The following is a 20,390-nucleotide window of genomic DNA, read 5'->3' on the forward strand; positions in this document are numbered from 1 at the left end:
CAGTGTATTATTTATAGATGGTTAAATGGTCATATCTTATTAAGTACAACATGAGCGTTTATTTAGTGACTATAATTGTGCGAAACTGATTTAAAGCTTAGTATATATATAAGTATTGTGGTGTAATTGTCGAGATATTTGGAGATATTTATTTATGGTGGGGCAGCCTACATTTGAACTTAGCCGTGGATTGGGTAGTCTCTATCACCCAGAAAAATATTTTACGAATATTAGCCTGGATGCACTATCAACATTTGAGAATAATAGGTCATTGGCTAGATTATCCGGTCTTTTAAACCATCATAAACAAAGTCTAAGGAAGGCAACTAGTCCTAAAAGATGTCGACACCCATGAAATTAATTTAAGAATGCCATTTCTCAAAAAATCCATTTGATTGCATTGTCATTTCAATATTCAACTCTTTTTGGTAAAATTTCACCCTTCATGGGCCATATCTATGTTTTTTCTTAAATTAACCCCAATTCGTAGTCACGATTTGTTAATATACTTTTGTTTATATACTCTTAAAAAAACGTCTTCATTAGCCCAGTTCGGAGCAGAATAGAAGACAGTTAAACCTCATTTCATTTCATTTCACTTCATTTCATTCGACTTCAAAAAAAGTAGGGGATATTCAGAAACAATACAAAACTGTGGAAATGCACTGCTGTTTTTATTAGAGGTAACCAGTGTATGTTAATAGCAGGCCAATTGCCTACACATGATCATAAACAGTTAATATGGGCGGCTTATCTGACGGTCCCATTTTACTCGCAAAGAGATACAACGTCAAAAGTGAAAATGGACGTTTTTGATTTTTGTCTTAATAATGAGTAATTGCTCCACCAATCCTCAGACATTTAGCAATTCGTCTTGAAATGCTCCTAATCAACCGTCGAATCACGATTTGGGACAATCTGACCCACTCCTCTTGCAGTGCCACTGCCAATTCTTGCAGTGTTGTTGGTTGACGTTGACGTCGACGAACACATCTCCCGATCAAATTAAACGTAACACATTAAAGCAAAGATACGCTAAACAGTAAATCGTATGCAAGAACCGATATGAAAGCAAACATAGATAAACCAGCACGCGGCAGTTTTCATCAACCCTTCCTTGAAGTGTCAAATTTGACAATGAACCCCTCCCACGTGCATAGCATGTCAAATGTCCATGGCTATTTATCATACCGCAACCTGCATAGGTATTTGCATTTCAATATCCCCTACTTTTTTTTGAAGAGTACAATAATGCATGAACGATGTGATTTATTGTGGAAAGGGGCGCAACTCTTCATTGACTTTGCCAACGATACTCAACCACATAAAAACAAACAAACAAACGCCCGGTTACGCATGGGCAATGGAACTTTCCGTCAAAGATTGGCAACTGTCCCTGACCCGTCGTACGTTGAAGATAGGAGGTTCTAGGTGACCGAGACTAGTTGATGTGAGGGATTAGCCAGTGAAACGGTCTGTTACGGCGATTTCTTAGCGTGCGGTGCACGAAATTGTGGGTATCTCACTAGAAACATTAACGCTGATTGGTTAATGAAATGTCTGACGTCATGACCCCTGACTCGACCTCCTACTACAACCGGCCAGATCTTCACGTAATCGAGGCCATCATTTGTCTGGGTTCGTTTGTGGTTCTTTCTTCTCTTTGAAAGGAATGTCGGAATTAGAATGTCACAAACTGTTTAAATGTAACGTGTAACACATTTAGTTCACTTTCCATGAATCTATGCTCGGAAAACCCGTAAGAAAACGGTAAAAAAATGACTCGCTCGGCCACAACCTCGCTCTCACCCCACACCCTTTAAAAATTCCTGTATCCCCCTTATTACTTTCTGCGTTTATTCTCTGGCTCATATTTTATTCTAATTCTCCTCTTAGGACTCATGTTGTGCCTTTATTTTTATTTGCAACTAAGACGGTTTTTTTAACAGGTACAGCAGTGCAACAGACCGTTTCTACATTTTATGTCACAGCAGTTAAACACGTCTACAGTACAATACTTAAAATTTATATGTCTTTTTCTCAACCCCTAACTCACAGATCAAGTTTACTGACGAACCAGCTGCATCGTATGGCTCGCCTACCGGGGCATCCTGAATCCAGATGGTGTCTCTTAAATCCTAGCGGCCTCTCCCAACGAATCCACAGGGTATCCGGACCCTCAAAAATCTACATGATGTCTAAAATTATTCTAGCGTTGATCTTTCTCATATAGGTTCCAAATGGCGTAGGGTAATTAGTAATTTTCCACTCACGTGTATTTCAAACAATACGAACTTATCCTTGACAAATGTAAGTTACCACCATGTTTACTAAACCATAACCCCCTTAACGTATCAAAACAACCAGCATACTTTCTATATTTTTGGTTATGAACTTGGAATCAATAATTTGTAAAAAATAACAATATTGTTTTAGCCATCATATTTCTGCATTCCTTGTCTATGAATTTGAAACCAATAATTTGTCAATGACATAACATGGTCGCATCGGCAATATTGCTGCACATGGTTTCCGGTGTTTTGGGGTTCCGGGAAAATTTCCAGAATTTGACTTACGATAACACATTTATAACCAAAGTATAACAGAATTAACATATTTATACTTATAACCGTGTGTCAGTATCAGTCCAAAGAAACGTCCAAAGGCAAACGAACCTTCTCTGTTACCCGCACCTGGCCAGATTCTGCCATGTAATTTTCGTGCTTTAGGTGGTGGTGGGAATACGTCAACAATACAAAACTTTTGAAACAGAAATCGAAAGTGGTCGATGATTATAATGTCAACTACGTTTTCCCATACAATCTTGCCAGATTCACAAGGCTACATAGCATTTTTTCAAGCACGGATTTCAAATTTTCAAAGCACGGAATATTTTATCCAGTGGCACGTTCATGCCTGTAGGCACGTTAAAATAAGCCCTGGTTGGGTTATTTAATCTGTTATATCACAGGACAATTCTGTTATTGAAACCAACCTGCATGAAAATGGATACATTATAAGTTGAAAGTTCCGCAATAAGGATCGTTTGTTTGTGAATTTAGTGAAATGCTAATGTAATTTTAGCTGAAATTTATTTTTTGGTTGGCTGTGTCCTATTTTGTATCGATATGGAAATTTCTATTTTATGGATATTGTTATTGAAGGTAAGACGCACAAGGAAAATCAGAAATTACGGCGGAACCGATGATCGCAAAATGCTGAAAATCGACAGGGTTCGTCCTGGCATCACCCTAATGCTTCAAGATAAGTCCTCTTGACTGATTTCAAATAAAAGCAAATATTTTAAACCAACCTGTTGACATGCAACTGTGTCCTGACTTAAAACTTAACAAATTATCGATACATATTATAAATCCTATAAATCATGTTTTTCCATTAATTACACTGTAAAATAGTAATACAATTACATGACTGTTTTATGACATTACATATAACTTGGCTTCTGTACAGTTTTTTTTCTTGAAATGGGCAATTCCTACCAGATGGTTGAAGTGGTTAAACAAATGGGTGAGCACAAAAATTGGGCTAGGAAGCTATTTTACAAGAAAGGTGCTCTATTTAATACATTGGAGTGGTTAAAACAAATGATGACAATGAGAACTGGGCTAAGTAGTTATTTTGCAAGATTCGACTTTCTTACACTAACCCACCGAGAATTTCTGCCACCACCAATTTCTGGCAGTGCCCAATCATCACGTGCACAGATTAGTCCAATTAAATAAACAATGCTGATAAAAACGGGTGCTCACATGAAATACTTACCCTAAAATGGTAATAGCCCCACCCTATAGCCGACGTATCTAAACGTTTGATATAAATTAAACAGCACCATCAAATTTACTTTAGGCATCATTTGCGTTCCTAGAGGAACATGTAGCCGACGGGTTACAGACATCATTTAGAGTTCATAGGGATAGACGTCATTGGCATTCCTATAACCTCCTCGGCTTAGAGGTCAGGAATCAGACATCATGGCGTTCCTCGAGGGACGTATACAGGCCGGGTTACAGACATCATGCGGGGTTCTTAGACGAAGGCATACCCACAGCCTCCTCGGCTTAGAGGCTGGGATAGAGACAACATGCAGTGTTCCTAGACGGACATACCTTTAGTCGCCTCGGCTTAGAGACCGAGGGGGATCACCATGTAGATCTAAAAAGAATAGCACAACGCCACAAAACACATGTTAAGGTATAGGGAACTTATATTTAGTATATATTTAATGTCATAGCTGTGTGTGTACTTTCCCACATATAACCTTTGTATTATGGATGTTATCAAGATATAAAAACTTAGTTATACCAACAAAGTGTTCCAGAGCTAATTGGTCATTGAACATGTACAGCTACTATTCCCGCTTTTAATGCAACTGTCATTAGTGAAAGGAAGCAGCGGTGACTCAGTAGGCACTGGCTCTCACTTATCGGGATGTCCAGGGTTTGATCGTGGTCCGGAGAGGTTTACCCTTTTCTGTAGGGCTCAGTGAGTAAGGTCCGAGGTTTGATCCCCATGTTGGCCTAGAACGCTCCAGTGTTGTTTCCCCTTGTCAGTGATACAGGACGGCGGGCAAATACGGTGGTAGACAAACATGGTAGGAGTACATCGAGGACAGTAAGTTAGCCACCTCTGGATGGATATTACTTTAAAGGCGGTGAGCGTACATGTCTGTGTTCAAGATAAAACCATATCGTTCTCAGACATTATGGGAACTATACGGATATTAATGAAGAAATTGGGGATTAGCTTCCTACTTTTCAGCACCCACTCGGCTAATGCCGGGTATTCGCCATGCAGTGTGCTATGAGAGAAATTTTGCCTGGACAGCGTCACTATGGCGTATCTTATTTCGAATTCCAACTTTCAGTGGTTCTTTTACATGCCCGCCAATATTTACACGGGGTCTCGGTTTTTCGTCCCATCCGAACAACTATACGCAGTCCTTGTTGAATATTTTTTTTTTGTTGAATAAAAATATTAAAAAGAAGTAAAGAACACATCCCCGATATGTTAAAAATAGAGACACGTTAATACAAAATAGAGACAACGTGATACAAAATAAAACATGCTTCTTTAAAAGCCTATTTAAATAATAAAACAGCCATGGAATAGGATAAAGGATGGTCCTTAATATAAAAAAAAAACTAATAAGAAAATCTTAAGTGATGTAAAAAAAAATAAATAACCACAACATGATAAAACAGACGGAGTTTAATCTGATATGGATGAACTGTGTAGCTTATCAATAAACACAAGAAATTCAATTATTCACAATTAAAAAAATAAAAACCAAAAAACAAACAAAATAACATAACATTTTGAGAAAGGTAGAAGGGATGGGAATATAATTCTTAGAAAGGGTGGTTTTAACAAATAACAAGGTTGGTTTTGAATGTGACATTTTTTAAAAGCAGATACTAGCTTAGGTAAGATATAAAGGGTGGGCTTTGAATTTTTTAGTTTGGGTTGAGTAGGGTTGGTCTGGAGTGGGGTTGAGATATTTTAGAAGAAATGTTTGACAAACATCAGTAAAGTTGAGATGAACATCGGCCAGACAACCACTCCCAAGGTACATCCATCTGTAATAAGAGAACGTTAGAATTAGACGTAGAAATTCAACTTTCTCACTGACGTCATACATTATAATGTTATTTCATTGTTTTTCAATGACTAATTCTGCTCTATAATTATTTATAGATATTTTTTGACAACTGTTTTATTGACCTCAAATCTGCTAACATTATTGGTAGTATGCTCGAAGCTAGTTGAATTCTTATGTCTCAGAAATTTTGGTATACATTTAACACCAAAATATTAGAAGAGCACAGTCTTGAAATAGCCAGCGTAGCTGAATTATATAGGTTGCTACCGTATTAGTGGGAATGAATGGAAGTGTACAAGAAAGTATTTGACACGATGTATTTTACGACATCGAATTATTGTGGTAAAGACTTGGTATATACTTGCCACACGATGCACCGACTTTTTCTTCAAATGCCTGCTCCCCAACTTTGATAAATTTTTCGTCACATCCATTATTTCGTAGGCATGTCTTGAACGTATCCATTATTCTGTTTATATTAAGAATACTATCACTATCATTATTGTCTTTGATCCATAAACCCAGGGGTTAGTGGAGTAGAACACAAAGATTTAATACCCAGCCTTGGCACTAAAAGTTCCCAATAACATCATATTTTAAGGACAATATTGGTGTCAGTCATTATCACATATGTGATAGAACTGGTTTAACACTTCCATATATAATTTTAACACAGAGATCATTGCTACGATAGATGCGTAATCAAGGTTTCAACAAACGGAAGTGACGAACGCAAAAGGAAAACACCATTCCGGACTATTCGTTTAAATCTGGATATGCTGTCTGACGAAATCTGCTCCATGATTCGATTGAATCTCAGGTCTCCGAGCATGCTCAACGTAGTTCACTTTGGATCGGCCATTCTCGTGTGCTTAATGTGTACAGTCCAATTCGGTTTAAATATATGTATTTAAATTTATTTCAGGTTTTGTTGATATATTAGACCAACGTATTTATATTTTCTGCATACCCATAGATAAATACATGTAGGTCTATTTACATGTAGGTCTATTTATATTGGTATTTTATGTGAGAACATGCCTTTGTAAATTTAAATTTGATGTCCCATTTAAGAAATAATATTCGAAATATGTTTATCCACGAAAGGTTTCATGGAACAAATAGAGTATTAAGTAAGTAATGACAGACTATTTCAATCAATCTGAAAATATGCAATAGCTGATCAAGTTTGAATAAATGAATACAAACTAGAAGATACATAATTAAGAATAAATTTAAATTCAGGATCACGTTCCTTCTTGTATGACAGCATTTACACAATGATTATGCTGATTATTTTAATATGTATAACTTTATATAACTTTATATAGGGGCTGAAAGCGATCGATAACAATAACAAAAACACATCTCATCCTGACCAACGCACCCCGAATATATTTTTAAAAAACAGTCAATATTACCATGTCAACTACGACAGAAATATAGTTTTTCCCAAAGATAAATAAGTTAAAAATTAAGGTAATTAAGATGTATTCACTTTATCAAATAAAGCATATCTCAAATCTTACCCGAAAACACGATCTGTTAGATATTTCACAAATCGATTGATAATAAATAATACATAATCATTGTTTACCAAACACAGATATGTAATTTAGAACGTAATAAACATATATATTCTCAATTGGTCTCCTTGGGACAAAAATAATTTAGAACGTAATAAACATATTCTCAACTGGTCTCCTTGGTACAAAATAAAAAGTTTAGTTTTACGTAGAATATGTTAATGGCAATTAAAGCAGATCTTCAGTAGGATTTTAAAAAAAAATTGCTATCCGAAAATTAACCGATTGGTTTAAAGAAAACAGTTATTAAATAATGAATTGCTAAAATACTCTCAGAAGTGTCGGGACGACGGTCTGTTGATACGTTTGGAGTGACAAAATAAAATGGTTTTTGAAACGAACAGTGAAGAAATTGTATTTTATAACCGCAAAAAAGGGGCATTGAAAGTTTCTTCCGGTTAGGTAGGATCAGCCAGGTCAATTAATTTTTGTAAATGTTCTTTTAAAACTGGAATCGAGTGTTACTTACCTGCGATAGAAAAATAAAATATAGACTTAATAGAAATTTGCCGATTTAAAACATACCTAAGAAACCTGAGTTGTGCTTCCAGTGCCTCTTTCATTTCCCTATCTGAAAGTTGTAAAAGCCCATTTTCCATACCCTCTTTACTTTTCCAATTTCTGTTGTTAGGCGCTCTTTTTTCCTAATCTCACGTTAACCCTTTTCTATTAATTCATTCTTTTCGCCACCCCCCCCCCCCCCCAAAAAAAAACCGCTTGCCTTTTATTTCGATTTCTGCCCGTCTTTGCCTTAATTTAGAAAGTCGATTTTTAGTTATCGTTTGAGCATCCATTAAGACACAATTACGTTTATCGGGTAAAAGAGCTTTGAGCCATTCGCCAGATGTAGTTTTATATAAAATGGATGCTTCGTTGCTAAAAATATTAGAAGGGGGCGCAATCCTCATTAATCTATCGAGATGACTGAACACGGTTTCCGGTAATTGGTTGTGAACATGGATGAGGGTTGAATTAAGATTTAAATCAGAATTAAATTTCGTCAGGTTAGCAAGGACCGAATCCTTTTCGAATGGGTGTGATTTACCTCCAACAAATTTTTGAATATTCGGTTTTTCGAAAAAATCATGTAATTTGTGATAAATAGTTTTCATGTCAAGAGCATTAATGACGTTTTCTAATTTGGACCACAGTGGAGGAGTAATTAATATGGGTCACAGTGGGTAAGATGTTCGATCCCTTCATTGGCCGAGAAAGTTCATCCAGTGATGCAGGACGGAGGGCCTGATAAGGACAGCTGTCTAGTCATTCGGATGAGACGAAAAACCGAGGTCCCGTATACACAATGGCGTGCACGTAAAAGATCCCTTGACAGTTGGAATTCGATTAAGAGTAGGCCGTAGTGCCGCTGTCCGGGCAAAATTTCCCTCATAGCACACTGTATGGCGTATGCCCGTCTTCATTAGCCCAGTTCGGAGCAAAACAGTAGGACGTTAAACCCCGTTTCATTTCAGTAATTAATTTACCTGTCAAGCCCAAAGCCTGGCACTCAATATTAAACATACATTATGCAAGAACTAAATCTGCCAATTGCAGGTTATTTTGGGCCTGAAATGTTATCTAAATTATTAATTAGACATTAATTAACTTATCCAAACCATAATCAACACTCGATGGCATCGCTAGCGTGTGATATTTACTGGATTATGATCCCATTTGCTGATCAACTTCCATTCATAATTTAATCATGAAATGGATGATCGAGACTATGTTTTTTTTATCGTACATACTTTAGTAATGATGATCGAGACTAGGCCGAAATTTCAATCGCTTAATTCTCGGTTCATAGTGGATCAATTTGACTGAAATTTTCAGCAAACTGCCTTTACATTATCTAATTTTAACTATCATAGTGAGAACTGCCAACTCTTTATCTTATCTCCCATAATGTATCTTTAAATAACGGAATTTTAATATCTAAAAATATGTTTTGGGTAAATCGGTTTGACTTGAGATGCAACTTAAAAGGTAAATAACAACCTGATCTTTCGACCCCACCGTGTTTAAATGCTTTACAGATGGTCTAAACCAATAGAACACTGCAGGTTCGTTTGGCAAAAATGAAGAAGCGTTTTTAAACCTTTTGGCCTAATACGTTTTAAAATACATTTCCTCAAATTTCTTCAATTTAGACGCACTTATATCGGCCAGACCAGTAAACAGATGAAGACCGCAAAGGAAATGATTTATATTTAAGTGAATATTTCGCTCTGAATGTGATAAATCTGACTGTCCAGATTTCTAACAAATATTGCCTCTGTACTGTGTAAATAAAGTGTTAAAAAGCTTTCGGTAATTCAAAACAATTTTATGATTTTCTAACTTGTCTTAGACAATTCAATAATGATTTTAGGAACCTTGAAAAATTAAAAGAAAAATACGGGCTGTATTCCTATCTTGCCTAACACGAGTGTTTGGGAGATATGAAATCGCCGAAACTAAACGACAGAACTCTTTCCGAAAATTCCCATTATGCTGCCGGACTATTATAGCAACCGATATATTGTCTTCAAATAGTCCACATTTAGCAACTGATAGCTTGTATTCAAATAGTGCACATAGCAACCGATAGATTCAAATATTGCATATATAGCAACCAATAGATTGTCTGTGCGTAGTGCAGCAAGGTTGAGCAATGTACCGCGATTTTAGCCATGATACGCTACGATCATCTAAAGATCAGACAGGACAAACGAAGTTTACTTAAAGTCGATGTCACACCATATTATTTTTTCTCTACGATGCCAACATTTCGGACACTTTATTAAAAAACATACCCTGCTTCTTGCAAGACACCCGCTATCATTTAGAAGTCTTGTGTTGACAAGTAAAACATTAGAGGCTTAAAGATAGACAATGAAATATGAATATTTACCTGCATGCTTCGGCAAGCGTGAGCCCGGAACTACTGATATCTTTCAGGGGAGAACAGGTCACGGTTACAGTATCTTCGGTGCATTCTGCATCGGTGATGGACTCTTTGTTGATAACTGAAAATTGGAATTAAAGTCGGTTCATGATATATATGTACATTATATCAATCGGGCGGAGTATCCAGGTGGCTTATTTTATACTCGGTGCTCCGTCCGTTCGTGAGCATTTTACACTTTCGCCTCCTTATTCTCGATAATTTCCAAACAAGGTCGGTAATGTCTGGCGGACATGTGTTACTTAATCAGATTTTTTAAATCAACGTCCAATGAATTAGCTCAGTTAATGCTATGGGTCAATTCATGGCACCTTTTAGGGGCTATTTTCTCATAAGCCCTTGAACAGTTATGAATGACAATCATCATAGGTGTGCATGTGTTTACGTCTATTTTCCCATCTTCTGCACTGACCTGATACATGCGGTCCTGTGTCTCAGTCGTCTCATCATAAGGCATACTTGATTTCAGAAAGCGAAACAAATCTGAACATTAATGTTATGGTCTCCGCATTAGGCGATGAGGTCCCTTCCTTTTCCGCAGTAAGTGGGCTGTGGAATTTAAGCGTGGCAGAGAGGGCCCTGTTGATGACCTGGAAGGTAGAAACCCTTACCCGGGTGCATAATGGCGGATAGACGATTGATCGATCGACATATTGCCAATGTTGTCGACATCAGCACATTATTGCTAACGAGTTTAGAATGACAAAGAGTCTCTGCAAGTTATGTGCTAAAGCTTTTGACTGTGGCGGACCAGAAACGGACCTGTGACCCGTCGATGAGATCTAGTTTCAATACTTTCAACCAGAATCCAATCTAACCAATGGAAGTATCCAGAGTCGCCAGGCAAAAGTATGTACACTTCGAATGGGACTATAAGTTGAAACCATCGACTTTCTACATGTCTTTCTCCGATATGCTTAGAACTTTTTTAGCCAGCCCTCGTGTCATTGAGTCAAGTGGCGAGGTTTCGATTCCCGGATTGTACGTGCCAAGGATTATGATCCCGTGTCCATCCTCATCTGTTTACTTCGGGTTCTCAGGTCACCCCCCCCCCCCACGTCTAAAGACCCCTACGTGCAAGCGAATTATTGAAATAATCTTGAACCGTATGTTAGTCCCGAAATGACCTAGTTTATGTCTAGTGGATGTTCAATTTTATTTTTCTCGCTCTACCCCCCCCCCCTTCAACTTTCCACTTTTGTGCACATATTAAAACCAGGACATGTAGAATCAGAATCTAACATTTTCAAAAACGAAATGAAACGTCCCATTGTTCTACACCATCCGGGGTTGGCTGCTTCCCCAAGGCTATCACAAGGCTGCCATTTGGGGTATATGAACAGTTCAGGGTGCCATTAGAGGTTTATGGACAGCTCGAGATGACATTTGGGGTATATGGGCAGCTCAAGTAGACATCTAATATAATATAAAATAAATAATCATTAATTCTGATAACATATTGTGGTACTCTTACATTAGAGGAAAATGGGGTTTACCATCCTCTCGACAAAAGCCAGGTCATTTCGGTACTAACATGTTCTAGCGAAGTGACTCAACAGTTTTAGAAAACATTACACAATGAACATTGCGCAACTGCAACCTTGTACCGATAAATCACACTTAAAAATTTGTTTATGAGATACTTTTGTAATTGGTAGAAACCAATTAGAGAAATAAATTGATATTTTCTTAAATAAAATATCTTTTTTATTTAATAACTACATTACGCGAAGCAAGTTTAATATTTTCATTGGTATCTAGCACAACCAAATGCGGAAATTTTTCAAAAGGGATGATTTCCAAATTCCAAAGTGACCGGTTTATGAAGAATAATGTAAGTGGAATTAATGGGTTTTCGAGAATCTAAATTATGGTGAGACAACCCCCAGCCCCGCTACACACACAGAGAAAAAATCAACAAAAACACCCAAACAACAAAACAACTGATGAAAGAAAAAACCAAAACAAAAAACTTCGCAGATAGCTTGCCAAGCTTGTAAATCATCGCCATGGAAATTAAATTCATTTAAATATACTTCGCTTGGAACCTGGCCTACCAAAACACAAAACTTCGCAGATAGCTTGTCAAGTTTGTAAATCATCGCCATGGAAATTAAATTCATTTAAATATACTTCTCTTCGAAACCTGGCCTACCAGAAACCTTTCTATTTAACTTTAGAAAATCCTTCATATAATTTCCATTATAAAGAGATTGAACACAGAGTAAACTTACCCATCAAAAGTGCTAACACTAGCAAGTAACGCATATTGCCCTTAATCTATGTAAATATTCCCTTTGATCTGGATCTTGCAAGAGCCTGTTTCATATACCTGTAAATATTTGTTTCTGACCCCTATCTTTCAACTACCTGTTTAATATACCTGTAAATATTTCGCAACCTAATAACATACATGTAATTCGATTGAACAAACAAATTGGATTTTTCTATAATGATTGATATTCAATAGGGTTACGCGATATCATCATGATGACTATGCAATATGTGTGTATGTGTGTTTTGAAGCTAGTTAGCGACGCATTGGGCAATACCGTGATACTGCACAAGGGCGAGGGCTGTATCAATATATTACGTAATGTCTTACTCAATGGCTTTAAAAAGCTTAATATACCGACACACTTGCCCGTATTTCTATGATATTGTTGCACGAGTACGGTATTACCAACGCTCCTATATAAATTATTATTAAGATTCACCTGAAAGCGTTTGATCTTTCCCCGTCTCTAGTATATTTTTCGTTATTTCCCAACATATCTTATATCTCAGAATCTAACCATGGAATTTTTCACAAACTTTGACCTACCCCCCCCCCTCCCTCCCCCAAGAATGGGTGGTGGCTGTGGATTAAAAACATTTTCAAAACGTTATACAAATGTGAAATCCCCGGATTGTACGAACGATAAAACTAACAATGCTTAATAGTAACCTATTTTACTAATTTGACAACTTCTTTAATAGTAGACTTAGAATGTAAGTCGATCTGACTGATGCGACTTGAACGATGTCATTAGGACTAAGACTACGAATGTAGTGAGAGTTATAAATAGACAATTTTTCCCATAATTTTTTTTTTCTCCCCGCTCCCTGCATTTTTTCGTTGACTTTTTGGTCAAGAATTGGAGAAAGGTGATCAAATTTGCAATTCCATAGCAGTTTTAGGTAATACTGATGATATTACAGCGGAGGGCTAGGGGGTGTAAAGTGTCTTTCTGCAGAGCAATCATTCAATCGGAAAAGAGATTTTCACCCCAGTCAACACCAAATCCCCGTAGCAAAAAATCAAAACGGTTAACCCCCTACAAAATCATGAGGAGATTGCCAAATGTAGTCCCAATTGTGCCTATAAAAATTGGAACCAACGGAATGTTGAACAAAAAGCTACAGCCTGTGATGTTACAGCCATTTAACATTGAAGTCAATGGGCAAACAATTTATAGTCTGAGCCATTAGAAATTGTCTAACTTATATCCCCTTGGAGAAATTAAGGATCAAAGTTTTAAAAAAAAACAGCCCAGAAGTGCCACCATCTTGAAACGGGGAAAATCCCTAAGATTTTTACATTATTTTACTTACAGACACGAGACGCTGGCTCGCTAACCAAGAAAATTCATCGGGTGTTCCCCTTGTCAGTGGTGCAGGACGAAGGGCCTGACAAGGACAATTGTCTAGTCGTTCGAATGGGACGCAAAAACGAGGTCCCGTGTACACATTGGTGTGCGTGTAAAAAAGAACCCTTGATAGTTGGAATATGAAATAAGAGTAGGATGAAGTGCCGCTGTCCGGGCAAAATGTCACTCATAGCACACTGTGGGGCGAATGCCCGTCTTCACAAGCCTAGTCAGAGCAGAACAGTAGAACGTGTAGACCACTAGACTACCAAACCCATGCAAGAATAACAGCCCCTCCTTCGGAATTTGAGTAGGGTAATGTAGGGTAGTATGACGTTTACATCCTACTTAGTGTGACCCCCTGCGTGTATTTATAAACCAAGGCATTGAATTGTACACGTTCCCCTGTTTATGCAAACACACTCGTATTCAAACGAGCAATAATACTGTATTAAAATCTTAACTACTAGGCCTACTGCTAAGCAAATGTTATGGCAGGTGAGGGAGTGAGAGAGAGAGAGAGAAGTGGGGTTTAACGTCCACTCGACACAAACTAGGTCATTTCAATAATTCACTTGCGCGTATGGTTATTTAGCTGTGGGAAGAAACCAGAGGACCCGGAGAAAACCCATGAGGTAGGGCAGGCGACCCTACTCCTTGTCACGTACAACCGGGGAATCGAAACCTCACCAGTTGACTCTATGACAGACCTTATGATAAAGCGCGCACGTGCTAACCATGCGGTCATACCCCCCCCCCCCCGGTGAGGATGTGATTGTAATAGGTAGCCACGCAAAACATGGACGTCCCTCGAATGCTGTCCAATCCAAATGCCTCACACCAAATTTGAAAATCAATAGGGTTAATATTCAAGTTGAAATAGGGGTCATGATGCCAAGTTTGAAAATATTCCGTTAAAATTGTAGCCTCCATAGCGTTTACAGTGTTTTGGGGAAAATGAGGACTAACTGCTGAACAGCAAAATGCTGAAATACAGGGATCGTCTGGACACCACCCTTATGCTTCAAGAGAAGTTATCTTGACTGATGTCAAATGAAAGCAAATATTTTAAACGAACCTGTTGACATGGAACTGTATCTTGACTTAACAAGTTATCTATATATATTATAAAACCTATAAATCATGTTTTTCCATTAATTTCTCTGCAAAATAGCAATGCAATTACAAGTACTTAAACATGCATTATGCAAGAGCTAAATTGGCCTATTACAGGTCTCTTGTTTTAGGCCTGAAATTTCATCCAAATTATTAATTAGACATTAATTAACTTATCTAGACCATAATTAACTCTCGATGTCAACGCTAGCCTGCGATATTTACTGGATTAGGACCCCTTTTGCTGCTCAACTTTCATTCATAATCGAGAATATGATTTTTTTTATCCTACCGACTTTAGGCCGAAAATTCAATCGCTGAAATCTCGGTTCAGAGTGAATCAATTTGACTGAAATTAACTATTATAGTGCCGGTTCTTTATCTAATCTCCCAAAATGTATCTTTAATTTTTTTATGACATTACATATGACCCAGCTTCTGTACAGTTTTGTTTCTTGAAATGAACACATCCAACCATATGCTTTGGGAGTTCTAGGATTTAGAATATCGACAAAAAACAATTTAATTGCAGCTTCTCGGAACCTCGGAACGCACAAATGGTCTCTTTAAGACAAAATTCTAATGAACATGCGACTGAATTACTCAATAGTTGAGCTGCAAACTTAGCATTCATTTCCATTCCTACCATTCTACGAGGGCTGGCTGAAAAGTTCTAAGTCTATCTGTGAATGACCTGTACAAAGTCGATGCTTTACATTTGTTTTTCTACATAGCCTCTTCCGAGTTATACACGCTTTTTCTAACGATGTTACAAGGCCTGGATGTCGGTCAGGAAGGACTTTTCTTCAGCCACCCTACAAAAGTCGTTGAAAGCCGACATGACGTCATCATTATTAGGAAAATGACGACAGGCCTTTTTTTTTATCACTTTTGGAAAGAGTTCGCATCCATGGGTACAAATCTGGCCAAAACATAAGGATCTGCTTCATAGCGGCCCAGACTGTCAAGGGACGTCAGGAATCTGTCGCGTTTCTGAGCCGCACTCAAGAGCTTTGCCACCCGCCATCTTGCAGAAGCTTTTGTCATTCCCAACTCGTTAGCGATAATGTGCTCAACCTTCTCATGAGAGATGCCCACAACACTGGAAAATGTCGAGTGGTCAATCATCGATCAGCCATCACCATGTCATGCAAGCGGCTTATGTTTTCCTGAATGACTGCGGTTGCCGTAGGTTCACAAGATGGTCTTGTACGATGACAATAATAACACTACAGTTGCAGTTCTTACGTCTGCGATTCAATGATCATTCTTGTTGGTGACAAAAGTTTGTTTCTACCCAATTACTCTATCCGTTTCAGGCTTAGAACTTTTCACACAGCCCCCGTATATGCGCTGATCGTAACTTATTACCAATCTTTAATCCTCCATTCTCTTGTAATTTATGGAGAGCTTCAATATAGTTCAAGCATAACGATCTGGATAGCTCCATCAAACCAAGGAACCCGCATCGGCTAAAGGTATTTCGAACTAATTTTAACATGTGACACGGATATAGGAAACCAGGCATTATTTTGAGTCGAAGGATGAAGAAACTTGGTTTTAAATGCTCCAGATAGCATCCAAGATGTTTGATAATAGCAAGATCCCAAGCAGCGCCATCAAATAACTAATTGCTTCTTTTTCTTATATCAGTGTTTAACTTCCGCTTCCACCGTTGGTGATATAGCAGACAATTTGTCTCGTGTTTTTAAATTATGCTTAGTGCACGCGCAGGTGTCGTTCCTGTGGGAGGAAACCAGAATACCCGTAGTAAACACAGGAGATTGAGAAGACGCCCCTAGCCACATACCTTCACACCATGGATCGAAACAACGACCGAAAGCCATGCACATTAATGATTCTTTAGCTATTGGTCAACTGTCGTCATCTAACCCTGTATCCATATCAATATAAACATGATATTTTTGACTATCCCATTCCACGTGTTGTCTTAATGCGATTTCAGCCACCAAAAAATAACATATCATATGTATGTTTCCAATACTTAGTGTATTTTTTATTTTAATGTCGAAGAAGTAAACCCATGTTGACTATCAACAGACTAATACCATTTGGCAATAGTTCTTGGAAGGCATGTAACATAGATTCACGGACATATCGGTAAGCCTGGGGAGAATAGTAATTCAAAGTTAAACTTTTCTTGATTGTGGAGAATATGAAACGGATACAAGTTTATCAGGGTTTTTTGGGGGTAGAAATTTGTCACTTAAACTATTAGTAGTTAACAGATCATTGCTCCTTTATTTGTTGGGGGAGGGGGCGAATGATTTAAAGCGTGTGCGTTAGGTCATAAGGTCTGTCATTGACTGGAGTGCCGTGGTTTCGACTTTGAAAATTGAACTGTATGTTAGTCCCGAAATTACCTTGTTTGTGCCGAGTGGACGTTAAACCCCATTTCTCTCTCATCTCCTTATTTCTGTAAGTTAGCGTTTTCTTTCAGCCTGTTACTGCTATTTGCTTCAAATACGAAGGTAAATTCATAAACTCTGGGTATCACAGCATCTCTCAATCATATTCGGTCACTATCTTCTGAAATTCAATTGCTACAGCTACACTGTTGTCAGCTCTAGGAATGTTAAGCTTATCTGGTGCTTGATTATTATAAATTTATAATTATATTTACCCGTCAACACGTGGCATATTAAATTCTGCCCTGGTGAAGGACAGCAATATAACATATGCGATAAAGGTCAATGATATACTCATAAAATTTCCATTATTAATCAATTACCCCCCCCCCCCCGCCCATACCGTTAAAATTTAATTCGGTTCTCCCAAACTCCTTATAATCTTCGTAATAGCCGATAAGGATAAAACTATACCCAGTTAAAATTTGATTCGTTTTGTTTCCAAACTCCTTATATATTATCTTCGTTACAGCAATAATTTTAACTGATTACTTTTGTCGAACAGCGTTATTTTCAAAATCCTTTATCCCTTCTACGAAAAAAAAGAGTGGAATAGCCGTGATCTAAGTATTAAAAAATCGACCTCTATAAGAAAATTTAAAACCAAAATTTTAATAACTGATAAGGATAAAACTATACCTCATTATTTCAAATTTGACAAACACAAAAATTAAATATCACATAGTCGTCTTCGTCATTCTTGCAGCGACCTAAATGGGCATTCGGATTGTGTTCATTTCTTCGAAGATACAGTTCATTTTATTTTACATTGCTCCTTACATTCTGATGCACGCAAAATATCTATAGGTTTTTTAGCACCCATTTTTTTCAATACACATAATCTATTATACGGTGTTTGCAACAGTCATACTTCAATAAACATTATAATCAAATATCTGACAGGAGCAACTGCGTAGCCAATGTGTATATACAAATGTTGTTGATTTTAATCAAAGTATTCATTGTATTATTTTGTTGTTTATTCATATAATTCCTTCATATAGTATCCATATTCATTCTTGTATTTTGAAGAGAGGTCATTTAGGTCATTACTGTTCCTCAATCGTTTTCAATTTCTGAATACAATATTGCTTAAAAAAAAAATAAATTCAACTTTCCAGAATAAAGTTAAGTGTGGAGTCATATTATCAGAAAAGATGTACTTGGTATTTATTGCACAAATGAAAACATAAAAACCTTACTTTAAAAAAGTAAACAAGTGCCATATTGCTAGAAATAATTAACGGGTGAAACTCCATTGATTTATATTTTTTGTCCATAATGTTTGAAATATTTATTTAGTGGAAGGATATAGTGTACTTAAAAAGTGCGCAAAGGCCATATTGCTAGAAATAATTAACGGGTGAAAATCCATTAATTTATACTTTTTGTCCATAATGTTTGAAATATTTATTTAGTGGAAGGATAAAGTGTACTTTACTCCTAAAACATTATAAGATAAAATTACGCCTTGGATGACTTGACTGGAATGGAGTGATACGAAAGTATGGTGATAAGAGTGCATACATGAGAAACACAGACAAGTTAAGGTCAGACATGAAGAATGCAGTGATTCGTCTCGACCCAAGTTGGCATTTAAAGAAGGGGAAGTCTAGTTGACACCGGAGTGTCGCCCTTATTGTTAATTGTTTGACGTTCTCATTCATGACATAAACTGTCAGAATATCGATACTCAGAACACGACCACCATCGCATTGTTTCCTGGACATCAATAAACAAATTATTAATTTTGAGTAAAGTCTGTATTATTACAGGCCCGGGACTACAGCGCAGTGCACGGTTACAGCTGCGGGGGGGGGGGGGGGTGGCCGAATGGTTAGCACGTGCGCGCTGTATCATAAGGCCTGTCATTGAGTCAACTTGCGTGGTTTCCAATCCCCGGTTGTACGTGACAAGGAGTAGGGTCGCCCGTCCAACCTCGTGGGTTTTCTCCGGGTTCTCCGTTTTCTTCCACTGCTAAAGACCCCTACGCGAAAGCGAATAATTGAAATAAAATTAAACCATATGTTAGTCCCGAAATGTCCTAGTTTATGTCGAGTGGACGTTAAACCCCATCTCTCTCACTCTCTCTCTCTCGGTTACAGCTAGCCCAGGAACCCTTCATATTTGTTTTGCGAATAGTACGTCCACACGTTACTATTAAAGATGGGTTCCCGCGAACAAACTGGGTGATTTAATGGTATATATGGACTAAAAACATATTCAAACTAATTAATTTGTCATAATTATGCTTCAAATCCTTCTCAAACATTGTAATTGCGAAGGAATGCCCTGCTATTAAAATTCGATCAAACCAGGTCATGTTTACGCCACGTCTTGTAAATCAGAGGAGAATTCATTGCATACATAAGGCGATGTTGTCTTTAATCGCTTACTATTTATTACAAATATCGAATCCTAATTAAATTCTCGGATTATCCACTACCCGCGTCTTTTTCTGTCATTTTTATCTCAGAAGGTATTGTACGTCTAACTCTTCATAAAGTTTATCAACTTGCACATCAAGCGCTCAATGTTCGCGTGTGACCTTTGACATTACGCGTGCAGAAATTCTTAATCGTCGGGCTGTTGATTAGGGGAACCCTTACATTTTTGTCCTGTATACGCTCCATGAGTGTTTTTCGGGGAATCCAGTATTTTTCTAGTAAGATTGAATATCTCTACTTTCCGTATATACCAAAATTACCATACGTTTATTGGAAATAACCACCCGATAAATACTTTTCTGGGAACCCATCTTTAATGGAACAGTCATATTTTTAACTGTCTCCGATGACAAAAGTTGGTTTACCCTTTGTAAATCACGCCAAGAGGTTTTTCTTTGGTTACTATGAGTGAATACATCTCAATTAATTATGAATAAATTTATAATATAATACCACAATGCACCTAGCATTTTATCCTTTACATAATGTACAGTTTGTAGAAGAAGTCCCATTTCATCTGGGCACTGCAAAATAAATATTAATCAAATTGAAATTTAATCGATCTATGTTTCTTGCCGCCATTAAATTGTTGTTGTCCACGTAAAGTAATGATAGG

The 20,390-nt window shown here is 37.4% G+C and overlaps 1 long non-coding RNA gene across 1 annotated transcript; it reads right to left on the bottom strand.

Annotated features, from left to right (window-relative positions):
- Positions 1 to 5,991: 5,991 nt before the first annotated feature.
- Positions 5,992 to 12,491, bottom strand: LOC126829601 (uncharacterized). Its single transcript, XR_007683468.2, has 3 exons — positions 12,388 to 12,491; positions 10,100 to 10,214; positions 5,992 to 6,089 (listed from the first exon to the last, which is right to left on the bottom strand). It is a non-coding gene; the product is annotated as an uncharacterized LOC126829601 (long non-coding RNA).
- Positions 12,492 to 20,390: the final 7,899 nt, after the last annotated feature.

Source organism: Patella vulgata, chromosome 8, assembly GCF_932274485.2.
Source record: "Patella vulgata chromosome 8, xgPatVulg1.2, whole genome shotgun sequence".
NCBI classification, from domain to species: domain Eukaryota; kingdom Metazoa; phylum Mollusca; class Gastropoda; family Patellidae; genus Patella; species Patella vulgata.